Raw genomic sequence first — 9,334 nt, 5'->3', positions numbered from 1 at the left:
TGAAAGTTCTACATATAATCAGTTCCCTCAAGTTGAAGAACTTTCAATATTTCTGGTGCAGGTCTGCTGGAGATGAAATCTCTCAGCTTCTTTCTCTCTGAAAATATTGTTATTTACCTTCATATCTACCCAGTGCTTTCCCCAACATAGAGTTGTAAGCAGGTAGCTTCATTTTTCCCCCATTTTAACACTTTAAAGTCTTTTCTTGATTTTCTGGCCTTCACTATTTCTTATGAGAAGTAGTTATCTTTTTATTTTTGTTTCCCTCTATGTAATTGTCTTGTGCTGGACTCTGGATGTTTTAAGATTTTCTCTGTGTCTTTTGTTTTTGAGCAGCTAGAATGATGTCCCTAATGTGATTTTTTTTTTCATCTTCATTTTTTTTTAATTTTTAATTTTTTATAAACATATATTTTTATCCCCAGGGGTACAGGTCTGTGAATCACCAGGTTTACACACTTCACAGCACTCACCAAAGCACATACCCTCCCCAATGTCCATAATCCCACCCCCTTCTCCCAAACCCCCTCCCCCCAGCAACCCTCAGTTTGTTTTGTGAGATTAAGAGTCAGATTTTATTTATTTTTTTTTTACTTAAGACATGTTAATCTTCTTGGATCTCTGTAATATTTTTCATGTTCTTTGGAAGAATTTTGTTCATTATTTCAAATAATATTCTGTCCTATTTTCTCTCCTTTCTTTATTTTGTACTCTAATTAAACATACACACACAATATTGTTCCACTTATTTCTAAATAATCTGTTATACTTTTTCACTTTTCGTTATCTTTATGTTTCAGCTATTTTTGTTTTCAATTTTAGGGATCTTTTCTCTGTTGAGTCCAAAAGAAAATTAAATGACTACTTTAAGATGAGTAAGTGAATTATTTTTGTAGTATATTTACATATTTATTTTTGACATTTTTATTTTGGCTTTATAGTCTCTGAAATTTTCATCTCTTTATACATATTGTATATTGTGATGGTTAATTTTATGTGTCAACTTAACAAGTCTAAGGGATGCTCAGGTAGCTAGTAAAACATTATTTCTGGGTGTAACTGGGAGAGAGTTTCTGGAAGAGGTTAGTATTTGAATCAATAGACTGACCAGTGTGGATGAGCAGTATCCAAATTGCTCCAGTAATATCCAGCAATATCCAAATCATGAGGGCCTGAGCAGAATTAGAAGAATAGAAAAAAATAGAACAAAAGGATGAATTCTCTCTCTCTCCCTCTCTCCTCTTGAGCTGGGACATCCATCTCCTTACAATCTTGGACATTAGAGCGCCTAGTATTCTGGCCTTCAAACCCTGGGGTTTACACCAGTAGCACCCTAATTCCCAGAATTTCAAATTCGGGTTAAATCATACCACAGGCTTTCCTGGTTCTCCAGCTTGCAGATGGCAGATTATGGTACTTCTCAGCCTCCATAACCATGTGAGTGAATTTCTGTAACAAATCTCTTTATCATCTCCTTTGATACACACATACACATATGTATATATACACACAAATATATATATACATATATATACATACATATATATATATATATAATCAGTATATATTTACTATAGATACATTTCATATACAGTTCTGTTTCTCTGGAGAAACTTGACTAACACATACACCTTTACCATACACGTTCATTTAATTTTTATAGTTATTCCAAGTTCTCTGTCTGAAAATCACTGTATCAGGGCCATTTGTGAGCTTATCTCTAGTGTTTACTTTCCTCGTCTTCAGTCCCATTTTGCTGCTTCTTCATGAGACTTTAAAAAATTTATGCTATGCTAGGCATCATATGTAAAGTGGCTGTAGGGACTGGAAAAAATAATAAAAAGAAGTATGTCCTTACCTCTGACAGGTTGATAGTGATGCTGTGTCACTCTGTTCTGTAGTTAAGCTGAGCTGAGGCATCATGCATCTTTTGATAGATTCAATTCACTACTAGCTTTGAATGTTTTAAGGGGGAAATAATCTCAGGATATCTCTTGTTTTATAGTGTAGTGTCCAGTTTTTAAGAATATTGGGTAATTCTCTTAGCCTTTTAATAACTGCTTTAGCTTAATCTCTCATCTTCCTGACCAGTCCCCAGTACTTGAGGGTATAATATGTACACTTGGAAAAGGTCCCATGTGACCCATGAGCTGATCTCTTTGCTTCCACGGCCTAGCCTAGCCTTCAGTGGAAGGCTATATACTCACTGAAGATCAATGATAAGAAGTTGGAGGTAGATGCTGACCTGCTTTTTAGCTGAGGTTCCACAAGATTTCTTCTTCTCCCACCGTTTTACCAGTGAAAATAGCCATGAGGTCCTTCCTTCCTAAAATGGGCCTTCATATTTTGAATTAAATTAATTTAAATTCTTTTTAAAAAATATTTATGTTTTTGAGATAGAGAAAGAATGGGGGGGAGTGGAGGGTGAGGGTTGGAGGCAGAGGGAGAGGAAGAAGCAGACTCCTCACAGAGCAGGGACCCCAATGGGTGGCTCAATCCCAGGATCCTGGGATTATGACCTGAGCAGAAGGCAGACAGTTAACTGACTGAGCCACTCAGGTGCCTCCAAAATTCATTTAAATTTCTTGAATTAAATTCATCATCAGCCATCTAATGAATTTTAAAAGTTACTATGACTTGGTAATTTATTTGGTTTATTTTCACTTGCATTTTGTTTCTTTAAAGGGCAACAATCTTTTGTAACTTTATATAATTTAATCAAATTAAAAGTCTCTTTTTGTTCTTTTTGTGTCTCTTCAAGTTCTACCAAGATAATTTACAGATATACGGTACCCAAAATGCTATATCTAGCAACATTTATCTAACTCAAAGTTTTGTTTTCATGTTTGAGGTTTAAAGATTTCTGGTAAAGAAATAATTATGAATTTCTAAAGAAACAGATCTGTGGTACCACACTGAAATGCCCATGAGAGTTTTCTTAGGGTCCCCTAAACATTCAGATTCACAGAATGTCATAGGCTATGTTTGACAGTGGATTCACTTAGAAAAATTCAGGTCAGAAAACACAATTTTCTAGCAGGGCAGTGATGCATATTCTATGTGTTTAGGTATCCTTCAGGTATTCTGTGTAGTTCCCAGAAGTTATTTTCTTTGGTTCTTCAGATGATAGGTCATAGATGAGGGAATGAAAGGAAACTTACACTGGGGAGATACAGAAGTCACTCTGGGTTAATACTGATTCCTAATAGGAACTATCTCTTGTAACAATTCCACTGGTATTGTCTTCAGGTTTCAGCAAAGGACAGGCCAGTTACAAGGGTTGCTGCAATTAGGATTGTTCAGTACTGGCTTCCCACCAGATATTTATAATTCTCTCATTCCAAATTCAGAGTACCTAAAAGTGGTCAATTTCACCATAAGAAATAGTCTACTTTAATGATCCTAAGAGAAAATAAATAGAAAATTGACTGAAAGTCAAATTCTCTCCCCGTATCTAACATCATGATTTAAAAGTGTTTGTACTTTCATGGTTCAACACTGAAAATTTCAAAACACCTATATTATATTTTTCACAGAATATTTTATGAATCTTCAGCAGCTAAACATGAAAGATAAAATTTTTATGAGTACAAAAAATTTTCTCTTCATCTGAATACTATTTGATATGGCAGCAAAATAATTTACTAAACACACAAACTAAATTGATGACCTCAGTTTACATATTTAAAGAAATCAGAAACTAAAAGCCTATAGGAAACATATTTATTTGCATTACAATCATCTCAAGCAAAAAAAAATAAAAACAAATTTATAACTGAATAGCCAGTATGCATTCAAAAAGTACATATTTATTGCATATTATATATTATTCATGCACTAAATGCTAATTCTCATTTAGATATCATAAGAGACAATAGAGATATTATGATATCCATCTCAGAAAGAAGGAGTATGAGCCTTAGAAGAGCAATAATAGTAATAAACTCTCAGTCACAAAACCTAGTAAGTAATGAGACCTCAGTCACAAAGCCAACAAGTTTGCATTACAGAGCTACATTTAACCCAGATCATTTCTTCACCACTATCTACGTCTATACATAATGCTTTTGGGATATATGTGTGCTATTTATTGAGTAGTGCTAAATATTTATACTAAATCTTGTGAATTGGCTGCCACTTGTCCTCTCACATTCTTACAAATTCGAGACCTTTCAAAGACAGAAATATAATACACATTTCTTTAATAAACAACTTGCTTTTTTGGTTAACTAGATACACTCTGTGCAGGATATTTGGAAGGGTGCAAATAAATTTTTATAGTGCCACTGACTAAGTTTGTATTATTCCTACAATATTTTTAAAATCCCTAAAATATTATCCCTAAAATACTACATATAACTATATATATAAGAATATTATTATATATATTTTAAATACGTTTAATTTAAATTCTGGTGTAGTGAATTTGAATCTTGGAACATAAATTGGAAATAGTTGCTTTTAATGGTTATGTATTCAAATATAGAATTTATTATGCAATACTTTTATAAGATTTTTTATTAATATTTTATTTATTTATTTGACAGACAGGGACCACAAGTAGGCAGAGAGGCAGGCAAAGAAGAGAGGAAGGGAAGCAGGCTCCCTGCTGAGCAGAGAGCCCAATGTGGGGCTCAATCCCAGGACCCTGAGACCATGACCTGAGCCTAAGGCAGAGGCTTAACCCACTGAGCAACCCAGGTGCCCCAATTATGCAATACTTTTAAAACTTGGTGGGGTAATGGATACAAGGATTACAAATAAAATGTGAAATTTAAGATGAAGGCATTCATATATCTATTATAATATTTTTAAAGCAAAACCAAGAAAATTCCAACTCCACAGGCTCGAATAATAAGAAGGAACTCATTTTCATATAAATAAGATTCAAGGAAAAGTATGCTCCAGATATGATTAATTTAGCAGCACAATCACATCATCATGGTCCCTATTATTATCATCTTTCCATCCTGCCACCTTTAGTGGGTTAAAAATGTCCTTAGGCTCCAGCTACTATAAGCACAAGATCAGAGATACGGTTACAGATATAAAATACAGATCACAAAGTATTCAGAAGAAGAGGAATTACCTCTTACTGAAATTTGTAACACTAATTTCAACCAGTCTCTCAATAGATGTTTTTCTTTATCTCACTGGCCAGGATTTCATCACATGCCCATACTAAACCAATTACTAGCAACAGGAGTGAGCCACAAAAAATGGGCTTTTTAGACTATTTGTGATTCATTCACCCTTAAATTTTGGATTGGCTTCCCTGCTCTGAATGATAGAAGGGGGAGAGGGAAAACAAACTTGAAGAAAAAAAAAAATTTATTGTGTTTTGTTAGTCACCATAAAGTACATCATTAGTTTTTGATGTAGTGTTCCATGATTAATTGTTTGTGTTTAACACCCACTGCTCCATTCAATCAGTGCCCTCCTTAATATCCATCATCAGGCTCACCCATGCCCCCATTCCCCTCCCTTCTAAAACTCTCCATTTGGAACTTTAAAAATATTATACATGATTGCAAATCATGTCATTTTATTACATTCATGAAAAAAATTACTTTTTCCAAGAATGGCTGGGAATTGCATTAAATAGTTGGTCAATATCTGTATAGTAATGTTATTTTACAACTACAGCCTCTAATTATAGTTGCACTTATGAATTTTCATTATGAAAAAAGTCAGTTTTAAGTTTGAGTATTTAGTTCAGGAGCATAGATACCAAGTAATATTGTAAAGGTTACATGGATTATGGGCTTATAGAAATTATCCAACATAAACTGTTCAGATGAAAATTATCTAATTCTAGTGACTTCTACATTTTTACTTAAAATTAGAGACATAATTTATGATTTAGAGAAAGTTTCCTTTTATGACATGTTTAATCTTTTAACTGGAGAGTATTTGTGAATAAAATATTGAGAAATCAAAACAAATACTGAGGAAATGGTAATATTACAGGAAGAGGTTGAATAAGAATATAGTATTAGGAGAAATTTCATTGGCTCTCACAAAACTTTTATCTATATTTAATCTATGATTATTTATAAAATTGGTCAATATTTTCCTTATATTGTTAATTTATAAATGTATTCATAATTGTTTAATGAATGCCATGTACACTATATAACTTAGTAAGATTACTCAATAGCTATATTTAAGTATTTTTAATCTTTAAAGTGCAATCTTTAAAGAAGCAAAAAATGAGACATTTTAGAGAGAATCAGCTATCTTTGTATCTATAATCTTCATTATCATCTTTATCATGATCTGTAGCATAAAAACAACATCTATTTTAGAGGGAAAGATGGATTTGCTTTTTGTCAATTGTACCACTGTAAAATACTTCTGTAAATATACTTAAATATATTCCAAATATAGTCTAATATATTCTAAATATAGTCCATCTATAATTTTTTAGATGACCCTGAAGAAAGAGGGGTAGGTTCTGATTCCAATAATGAAAGGTAACTTAGAGTTTTGTTTTGTTTTTTTTAGTGTAAATGTGCTTTGTTATAACATTTTTACTTTTCAAACAATGATTTTGGTTTAGCCTTATAGACCAACCCCAAAAGCTGTGTGTGTGTGTGTGTGTGTGTGTGTTCTTTGTTGGTTTGTTTCTATTTATAGAAAGTATGTATTTTGGGAGTTATGGGTGTGTGTATGTCTGTGTTTATTTATTTTTAAAAATATTTTATTTATTTATTTGACAGAGAGAGAGAGCACAAGTAGGCAGAGAGAGAGAAAGGGAAACAGGCTCCCACTGAGCAGAGAATCTTATTCAGGGCTCTGTCCGAGGACCCTCAGATTATGACCTGAGCTGAAGGCAGAGGCTTAACCCACTGAGCCATCCAGGGCCCAGGTTTATGTATTTAATTCTATTCACATTAGGAAGAGAAGTTTAAGAAACATTAGAGACTTTCCCAGGGCAATGGACTGGCTTGATTTTTCTTTACTTTTGGCTCAAGAATAATGACATGAAAGAGACTGCCACTGGTTTAACACTGTACTGCCTGAACTCCCATTACTTATGTCTAAATAAATCACCCATTAGAAATCTATCAGTATCTATTGTCACTGTATACTGAGCCTGAGAGGTCTGTCCATTGCATATGAGTGGGAAAAGATCTCTAAGGAAGACCTCTGCCAGGCATGCTGGGAATGGAAATGGGGCGGAAATGGAACCAAGGGAAAAACATTGGTACATTTGATTGTGACTAGGAGTTTTCAATGACATAAAAAATGAGATTCATCAGCTGAAGGTGAGGAGAGAAAGTTGTTGGAGATTTGAGGAGGGAGAAAATAGACAAGATTTCATCATGTTATTAGTATTAGGAAGAAAATGTTGGTAAGACAAGAAATATATATACAAATATACACATGGACATTTATATCATGTTTATAATTTTAAAGGGCTTTCTAAGAAGGAAAAAGATCTTTCATTTTTTTGTTGAACTACATGTAGTATTAAATGTGCATTTTCTGAGTTTAATCTTAAATGGTTTTTCAAAATAAAATACTTTATGATCACACACAAGAGTCATAATTTACTTGTTATTAATACAGCCTAATGTTTAAAGTGGAGGCAGAGGAGGCTAGACTATTTCAGGAATTATAATTCTGGTGAAAGAGTCTAGAGCAAAATGTGTTAAAAAAGCAGATTTATCTGAATACATATAAGCATTTAGTATATAATCCAGGAATTACTGGTTTATGTCCATTCAATATTATTTTTCACCCAGTAGATTTCTCTAAAGGAAGGTATTTAGGGTTATTCCCTACTGAAGTTTATTTGAATCAATGCTGTATTCTTCAGATGCCATGTAGTGCCAGAGCACTTGGATGTACAGCCCTGAAGAGTTGCAGGATGCAAAGGAAAGAAGCAGTGACTCTAGGGAATTGTGACTGCTGGTGCAAGACCTGTGAAATCAGGGGAAATAAAAGGTACCTACTCTCAACAACTATTTTTCCACTGTGGCAGAGCTGAATATGGGCACCATTCTACAAATGTGTATTACTGCAATTGCCTGCTTAAGAAATCTGGAGAAGTAAAAAAAAAAAAAAAAAAAAAAAAAAGCATAATTTAATTAAAGGCCAGTAAATTAAATGAGGAAATTAAGCAAGAAATTAATGGTGAAGAAAATTTTAGGAAAGGTTTAGATTGGCAGAAATACCTAGAATTACATCTGGCTCCTAATTAGGAGAAATACTCTATGCACCATTTTATTCAATTGTGCCCCCTCTGCTGTGAACATATTTTCATTCTCACTCAGAAAGATAATTCCAGGGATGCCTGGGTGGCTCAGTTGGTTAAGCGTCTGTCTTCTGCTCAGGTCATGATCTCAGGGTGCTGGGATCAAGTTCCACATTGGGCTCCCTGCTCAGCGGGGAGTTTGCTTCTCCCTCTGGCTGCTCTGCCTGCTGCTCCCCTGCTTGTGCTCTGTCTCTGACAAATAAATAAATAAAATCTTTAAAAAAAAAAAAAAAAAGAAAGAAAGAAATTCCAGGGTACTGCCAATAATCCACCTTTCTTCAGTCACATCATTCACTTGTTACAAACGAAACAAATTAAAATAGTTATTTAGAAGCATAAAGCATTATGCATCCCCATTTTACAATTGATTATAATAATGTCTTCCTAGCCAGAAGACAAGTACCCAGGAAAATCAATTTATTGAGTTTCCCTCCAGTGCTAAGATTTTTTTTTTTTTTTTTAATGTGACATGTCAATTTATTGCTGTCTTACATCACTGGTAAGTTGTGATTACCAATGATTGTGATAGTTAAACTTCTCAAAGATTTTTGGTGAATGTAATAATAAAATGACAAACTTTAGTTATGATTTACTGTGGTACTCAGCCATGAGTCCTTGAGAACTGGGCCTGGACGATGACTTTATTTCAGTACTCAGAATCATGCCTGATCCCAAGATAGGCCTTGAACTGAAACTACACCATCAACCTTCTAGTATTTCTTTACAAAGACCTTCCTTAGAACAGACTCTAGTTGAATGCTTCCTATCAATTCCCTGGAAACGCTCAAACTTGGGGTAAATTGTAATATGAACCCAGGTCATCACATGGAAATACCTGACATTTAGCTAACTTAAATAGCCACAGTGTTATGCTCATGGAAACTCTTTAGGACTGCGTTCAGAAGTGGCAGGGGGCAGGGATAATTAGAGGAATATGCTTCTCAAAGGTATGAAGGAGATGAATTGGACAACTCTTTTTTAAAGAGCAACATTCTAAGAACAAAAACTACATTTGAAGCTAATGAAAGGTTATACATATGTGAATTATTGAAAACACTTTTTGTTAGGAGG

General features: G+C 33.9%; 1 long non-coding RNA gene across 1 annotated transcript; it reads left to right on the top strand.

The window, feature by feature from the left end:
* The first annotated feature begins 820 nt into the window (after window positions 1-820).
* Window positions 821-8,633, top strand: LOC309867442. Its single transcript, XR_014313176.1, has 3 exons — window positions 821-875; window positions 6,431-6,476; window positions 7,826-8,633. It is a non-coding gene; the product is annotated as an uncharacterized lncRNA (long non-coding RNA).
* The last annotated feature ends 701 nt before the right edge of the window (window positions 8,634-9,334 follow it).

The sequence above is a fragment of the Mustela nivalis genome (genome assembly GCF_964662115.1).
Source record: "Mustela nivalis genome assembly, chromosome: 6".
Lineage (NCBI taxonomy): Eukaryota > Metazoa > Chordata > Mammalia > Carnivora > Mustelidae > Mustela > Mustela nivalis.
The sequence above is the reverse complement of the archived record's forward strand: the minus strand, read 5'-3'. Positions and strand labels throughout refer to the sequence as shown.